Genomic DNA, 7,888 nt, shown 5'->3' on the forward strand with positions numbered 1-7,888 from the left:
TGTTGTTGTAATAAATGCCTCCTAATGCCGGTGTCTTAAGTGTCTGAGCTATGACACAAATCAAGTATAGCATGTTGTGTTTAGATTGTTGACATTACATGTGACACCGGTGGAGTCACGGGGGACGGCGGCATGCCTGACTGCAGACACCCACTGTTAGCTCCGTTGTCATGGTGACTCAGGCTCAGGCATGCCCATCAACATCTGGCAAGAGGCAGGTTTTCTCGATCCAAATGCTTCATATAATTGAATTAATTCTGTTCCTTTTGACAGGAAATTCCATTGTCAAAGATTAGTGGAGATGTATATTCATATATATATATATATATATATATATATATATATATATATAGACCCTTCCCAGCACGCAAATCTACCTAACGACATGGTCTTCCATTTCAATCCAGTGATCAGCTTATTGGACAGTTACGAGCTAAAGAAAGGTATTCTCTTTGTTATATTAGTTACGGTTAAGTTCAGCACTGCAGTGTGTCCATGCAAAAATGTGGCAATCCTTATTTTATTCCACAAATAAACAATTGCCACGTACTTCCTGTTTACCCTCCCTTAGGGGAAATACCAGCGCTCCTGACAAAGACTGATTATAATACATTAAAAAACACCAACCGACTCTTAGCATTTTAATTCAGACATCAACATCAGCTCAATGAGGTGGAGGGTTAGGTTGGAGTATGTGTGTGTGTACGTGTGTGTTTGTGGGGGGGGGGGGGGGGGGGGGGAGGCGGGGGGCAGTCGTTATTGTTGGAGGTTGACAAACATCTGCCAAAAGTCACAGTTGAAAACCATATGGTGTGCAGTTAATTGGCGCATGCAGGCCCAGGCTTGAGTGAACATGGATACATGGACGTCTCTTCTGGGTGGGCAGGGGGCAGCCGGCTGGGAGGGTTGAGGCGGGAGTTGGGGTCCTCCTGCACATCGTTGTAGGTAGGTTGTCATCTGCTCGTCTGCTGCCAGAGGTTGGGGAGGTGTGTGTGTTTGTGTGTGTGTGTGTGTGTGTGTGTGTGTGTGTGTGTGTGTGTGTGTGTGTGTGTGTGTGTGTGTGTGTGTGTGTGTGTGTGTGTATGCGCATGTGTGTGTGCGTGTGTGTGTGTGCGTGCATGTGTGTGCGTGTGTGTGTGTGTGTGTGTGAGGAAAGGGAGGATGTTAAATGTCTCATAAACGTTCCTGACCTCAGTGTAATCCATCTCCCATTTCCTCACACAGAATCCCAACCTTAATGTTGCCCATTAGGAGCAGACGGAGCTGATGGAGCTGATGTCTTTCTAAAGATTAAAGTACACTTTGGTACGCTCTGGAACGTGTGCATGCAAGACAGTGACGCACAGGGTGTGTGTGTGTGTGTGTGTGTGTGTGTGCGCGTGTGGGGGGTGGGTGGGGGGGGTGGTGGAGGGGGGGTGGGGGGTGGTTCTTGAATGAGTTGACAGATTTGCAGACACCTCAGATAAGAAAAAAGAAAACATAAACGGTGACATATTTCCGTCCCATAAGGTTCTGTACATCACTGCTGAGTGCCCTGATTCATTAGGACTGAAGTCTCAGCTGGGAACCGCAAGGGCCCCTTGGGGGACCATGAGGGGACTGAATCTGGGGCCAGGAGGACTCCTTGTGTTCTGCTTAGCCCTCTAAAGTTGTTCATTCACAAACACTAAATTAGTTCTTATACATTATCAGTTCCTATTTGTATTTCAAATATATATATATATATATATTTAAACTTATCGGAAACCCCCTTTTCCTACTGCCGCCTCCCCTTCTCCTGAGCTCTGCGCTCTGACGAGTCCGAATCGTCCGGGGGATTCCTATTAAAGGCGTTTGAGTCTAAATCAGCATGCAAATAAATGACAGACTCCGGGGAAATCAACGCAACAAGCAGATACATGTTAAAACTCTGGAGAGGGAGAGAGCGAGAGAGGGAGAGAGAGAGAGAGCGAGCGAGCACAGAGCTTTGCACTCATCTGAGCTGAAGAGGGCTTCCCATCCCAAAACATACAGATGTGACGGGGGGAGCGTTTTGCTCGGTGGTTGGCTCAGGCCTCCCTAAAGAAGTAATGAAGCAATTAGACGGACCATTATGAACACCTGTGACGCTGATTGGCACTCCTTCTGGCCTACTCTAAAGACGCCTTAATGTTGCCGAGTGGAACCTCTAACAAGGCCCCGTAATGACGACAAAGGCCAAAACACGGCGATTGATGCACACATGCACTCGCATGGAGGAACTCACAGGAGGTTCGCATTAGGGAAGACCGAAGGGTTGCGTCATGTATTATTGAAAACCGGCCCTTGTGTCAACACAGCAGGCAATAAATTGGGGTGGGGGAGGGGGGGGGGGAGAGAAGGGTGGCGGGGGATGGTCCTCAATTTTTCGGATTCATTAAGGTTAATGCAGTTTTAATTAGCACTTGATTTGAAGCCTATTAAAAGCCGTGTAGGTCTGTGTAAGTCTTTTTTTCCTCTTGGTGCGGACCTGCACACGACATTGTGTGGATTTAACGTGATAAAAGGCCTGAGTTGGGGTTCCCTGTTCCCTGCTGGTGAATTCCCAGAGTAAGGGATGCTTCTCTTCTGTTTATTGACACAACTGCTTTGAGTCCGATAAAGATGGTCTGGTGAATAGAGAGCAATGGTTGCATGGATTACATCACCCACTGGACACACCAGTGAAATGGTGATTTGAAGCTCATTAAAAATCATACAAACAATTTCAGAGTAAAGAGCTGAGGATTTAGCCATTGGAAACCTAGCGCTTCCACAACTGTGTACACTATGGGATGAGTGAACGTGAAGGCTTTGATGCTTTATGAGTGATTGAATAAATTCATGTGTTAGCCATGCGGGTCACATTCAAGTTCCACATGATAGGAGAGGACATGCCAATGCCACAACCAACTAAATATCCAATAGCTCGTCCAACATGATGACGATTACGTCAAAGAATCTAACAAAGATTTAAAAAGCTGGAGATGAGGGGTGGGGGGGGAGGGTGAAGGAAGAGAAAAGAAAGAAAAAAAGAAAGAAATAAAGAAAGAAAGGTGGAGACGTGAGGTGCTGACAGCAGGCGTCACAACACCCTCTGAGACGCCCCGACCGAGGTCTCTCCACATGTCACGCCTCGCTGTACTCAGATGAACCGTTAACACACCTTGTTTTACACTGTCACCGTGGGGATGGAGAGAGAGACACAGGGGAAGGGAGAGAAGGAGGAGGGGGGGGGTTTGAAGGTGGTGCAGGCAGAAGGTTAGGGTGGCAGGTGGAGCTGTCCGGGCCCCGCAGGTTCTCTGGGCTGGCTGGACGGGACGGCTCCTCCGGTGGGTTTATGCATGTCTGTAAATTGCCACCAGAAGCGAATAAAATGGTCCCATCTGTAACGGGCGGCCGCGCTGGGCCCCACTTCAGAGACTCAAGATCAATTTGGCGCATTTATTTCTCAGAGAGCGGCAGCACACAATGGGAGTTTGCAGAAGATCAGTTTTCAATTGGATGATGGTGTTGTGAGGCGGAGGGGTGGATCTAGGGGGCAGTGCTTTCACACGTACTCAGAGACCCATATTTGTGTAACATGAACCACAGAGAGGGCTGCAGTCTCAACACCGCGTGACCTTTATTCCTTTTTTTTTACTTCTTCTATCAAATTCACAACATACTGTTGTGAATTGTATATATGGAGGTCTGGTTGACACCATTTGGTATTTCGGTAACTCATTGACAGTATAATCACACCATTTCCCTTGAATATATAACAATATCCACAGTCTATACTGTGAACTGTGTGACCGTTTTAAGCAAACCTGTAGGTCACAAGTCTATGATTTAGTATATTTTTGTTTTTAATCATTAGTCCCCCTTGTGCTCTGTCTATCGGTCCATAAAACATAAAGCGTGCGTCAGTGAGTCTCCTGTCTTCCTCTGTATCCACAAACGGAGCTAGCAGCAGCTGTAACATCTTCAGTCTTCCCAAAGAGCGGCATGGTCTGTTGCTGCCGCTGAACGTAGCTGTCGTCCCTACTCGCTCCTTAACCGAGAGCGGCCACTAGATGGGGTATGATAACCGCACAGAGCCACTCACCGCTGGGACTCTGTGGGAGCCGGTAGAGAGATAGAGACAGTCTGTCGTGCGGACTAAAGGGATGCAGCAGACAAATACAGCTCTGAGTGCTGAGTTGTCCATAGGCGTTCAAGGTATAGATTTGGCCGTTTTGTTTGAAAATCATGTAGACCTGTTTTCTTTATGTTTTGTATTAAGCCACTTTTATTTTTTGTTTAATCTTTAATTAATTTACAGAATGGCTGTCACTTAAAGCATGGGTATAGTTTTAACATAGTCTTGTTTGTGTTGATTTGGTTGAGTTTGTTTACATGACTTTGTTTATTATGTTGTTGCTATGTTAAGGTGTCAATCCTGTTCATCTAATTAACTGAAGAATTTCACCCAAGGGAAAATATAATGATACATTTTATTTAATACTGTTGCAAAGAAAATAATTAATCGAGTAAAATGTTTAGTTGCTGTCGCAACAATTTGATTATTAGAACACGTTCACAGTTTATCCTTAAGGCCTATAGGTCATGAATAAACTTAAACTGAACATTGCAAAGTTGTACTCAAGTAAGCCTTATAGGCCTGATAATCTTTCTCAGAAAATGATTATCGAAAACATTTCTCAATTTGTACTGTAGTGTTGTTCCCTTTTTCTGATCAGGCTCCACTCGACTTGCACATGCTGTTAATGAATAGATGTGCCTTTAAGTTGACATAACTGCATGCAACAGTTTACTTTACTTAACAGATTAAGGTGAACATACCACCACTAACACTTGCTCATTTAGCCGTTACAGTTACTTAAATCACATATTTCCCAGTGTTCAACTTTGACATCCAGAAAATGTTTTCTCTTAACATTGAACATAGCCATAAAAGATTGTGCTTACTTTAGCCTACCTGACTTTTAGATGGAGTAGAAAGGCATTAAGTGAAAGTAACTGAAGACAAATCATGTTTTTTTAGCACAGAAATAACTGTAGAGTTACGTAAACATCTTGTAATATTTGTTTTAAACATTAGTGGCGTTTTACCTAATTATATAATATACATATATATGTTAAATTAACCAACAATCATATTATTGTTATGCTGTGGCTTACTTTTCTTACATATGATAACTTACACTAAATTGTGAAATATAATTTTGCTAATTGACAGTGAAAATTTTTTGACAGACAATTTAGGAATATTCTAGTGTGTATTATTTGTATCAGTTTGTTGTATTATCTTGCTATGCAACACTACAAAGTACAACATTGTAGGCTACATTTAATTGCTCATGCAGTGTGGTAAGTGATTTGAAGGTTTAAAAAAACTTGACCTAAATGTGCAAAATATATAGTTTAAAGCACATACTTTCAAAATAAGTGTAAAACCAAAGTAACGATATCCCGCTTTTTTTTATCAAACTGTTTTCTACTTCTTAAGGTGCTCACCGTATAACGTAAAACTAACCTTTACTCCAATACCCCCCCCCCCCCCAATGAGATTGTAGTCATGTCCATTGAAGGCCTACATCTTTAATTTGCAACGTAGTATAAAATACATAGATGTAGAACAACAAGCATAAATATATACTATTAAAAGTTGTCTCTATTTTATAGATTTTACCAATCTTGGATTATGTGTACAATTGTTTTAAATAAGCTTTATTAGCTGCATTTCAAGTCAATAAAATAGAGCTTGGACATTTCAGATAAATATAAATAGGCCTTTCATGCCCTGAGCACTGATCTATGTAGCATCTCTCTATTCACGCATGCTTTTACTGTCCTTTGTGAGTTAGTGAATGTGTGCATGAGTTGTAAGCAGTGGTGTATGTGTGTGTGTGTGTGTGTGTGTGTGTGTGTGTGTGTGTGTGTGTGTGTGTGTGAGAGTGTGTGACAGTGCGCATGTGTGTGTTTGTGTATGTTTGTGTGTGTGTGTGTGTGTGTGTGTGTGTGTGTGTGTGTGTGTAAAGGAGTGTGTGTTTGTGTGTGTGTGTGTGTGTGTGTGTGTGTGTGTGTGTGTGTGTGTGTGTGTGTGTGTGTGTCTGTGTGTCTGTGTGTACAGGGCTGTGTGTCTACAGTGGGTTGTTTTTTTTTCAATTTGTATGTGTGTTGCTTATTTAAAAAGAAAGTCAAATGAACATTTCATACCTTTTAATAACACAAAAGTTGTCTAGATGCGTCCTTTTTGTTTATGTTTCCTTTAATGAGACCGTTTTTACAATTATTATCATTATAGTATCAAAATGTTTCTGTAAAGTCTTCATAATGTTACTCTCAGACGTCCTAAACAGAAAACGTCCTTAGGTTAAGTAAATTGTGAGACATTGAACAAAAGTCCATTCAGATTCGAATGAATGGATTCTGCTTCTTTTTAATAATTAACTCTAATATGAGCAAATGTATTATCCACCATGGACATTAATGCCGCTTTGGTTCAGGGAGAGTTCATTCACATCAATAGACAAAATACATTTATTTTACTTGGGGCACCTATGTCAACAGTAGTTACAGGAATTACTCAGGATGCGATTCCATTATGGGATGTCAAATATTTTGATGCCATTTCTAAATGGCAAAACTGTTCAGAGGAAAACAAGTAGATGGCATTTCAGCACATTTCCCAGATCCAAATAATAATAATAATAATAATAATAATAATAATGGGAAAAAAGCTGCCTGGTGACCTTTGCAATCTCCAATCTCACCCCGGTCTGCGAGGCGATACTGAACAATGAATTTTAAATAAAGTCAAACATTTGCTTCATGCTCGTCCCAGTTTAAACAAGATCTTTTTTGATGGGGACGTGTGGATTTATTGTAAGTAAGAGATATAAGGGATAACTTAATCCCCGATTGGATTGTAAAGCCCACCTCCTCAGCTTCCCCGCTGTGCCTAACCCCTGTCCTGTCTCCGCCGTGACCTTTTGTCTCATTTCTCCCCGAGTAATGAATGCTTTCGGACTATTTCAGAGGGAAAGATCTCAGTCGGTCTTACGGCCCCTGTTGGAATGTCACATCAGAAAGTCGCTCCATCAGCATGCCGGTGCGGAGAGCAAACACCGTCGCCAGGACCCTGGCTGCTCCCAGAGTGCCGGTGAACTGGCTGCTCTGGGTGTCAATGTAATAGACTGGCTTATGATGTGTAAATAACACGCCACTTAATGCTCCTCTCCTGCTCCCACACAAACCTGCTTTTTCTGCATCGTCTGGGAGGCAGAGGAGCGCGGTTCCAACCACTGTCTCTCTCTCTCCCTCTCTCTCTCTCCCCCTCTCTCTCTCTCTCTCTCTCTCTCTCTCTCTCTCTCTCTCTCTCTCTCTCTCTCTTTCTATTTATCTTTCTCTCTCTCTCCCTCTCTCTCTCACTCCCTCTCTCTCTCTCAGGCGTTCATGTGTGGTGTGTTCTGGCCAGGTCTATGTATGTCCTGTATCCTTCTCTGCTCCTGCCAGAAGACAGCGATCCTCTGCTTAATCTTCAACAATAAATTCATAAAATGACACATTTTGGTTCAAAGGTTGTTGGTTGTGTTGCCTTCATGTTGTATTTCTGGGTTGGCCTCATAATACAACCAGAATCCATGTCACATCCTAACTAGCGCCATAGAAATCAAGTTAGTTGTTAGTTGTTATTTATGTTAAATATTGTTATTTTAATATATGATTATTTAAATTGTTGTCATTGTTATGTTACGTTTATGGCAGAGAATATGTCTCTTGAATGGACAATGTTAAATATTCAGAAATATTGAGTCACAGTTCTATATATATGAAAGAAAGGACAATAATGTTTTTATGAAACTGCACATTCATATTTTTACATTTATTTTCAACAATAGCG

General features: G+C 42.3%; 1 protein-coding gene across 1 annotated transcript in view; it reads left to right on the plus strand.

Annotated features, from left to right (window-relative positions):
* The window catches only part of fam204a (family with sequence similarity 204 member A), a 31,774-nt gene extending 24,224 nt beyond the window's left edge, over positions 1–7,550 (plus strand). The window contains exon 8 of the mRNA XM_084470997.1: positions 7,435–7,550. The gene's annotated coding sequence lies outside the window, so the exon portion shown is untranslated. The remainder of the gene's footprint in view (positions 1–7,434) is intronic.
* The last annotated feature ends 338 nt before the right edge of the window (positions 7,551–7,888 follow it).

This window comes from Micromesistius poutassou (genome assembly GCF_964030765.1).
Source record: "Micromesistius poutassou genome assembly, chromosome: 7".
In the NCBI taxonomy this organism is placed as follows: Eukaryota; Metazoa; Chordata; class Actinopteri; order Gadiformes; family Gadidae; genus Micromesistius; species Micromesistius poutassou.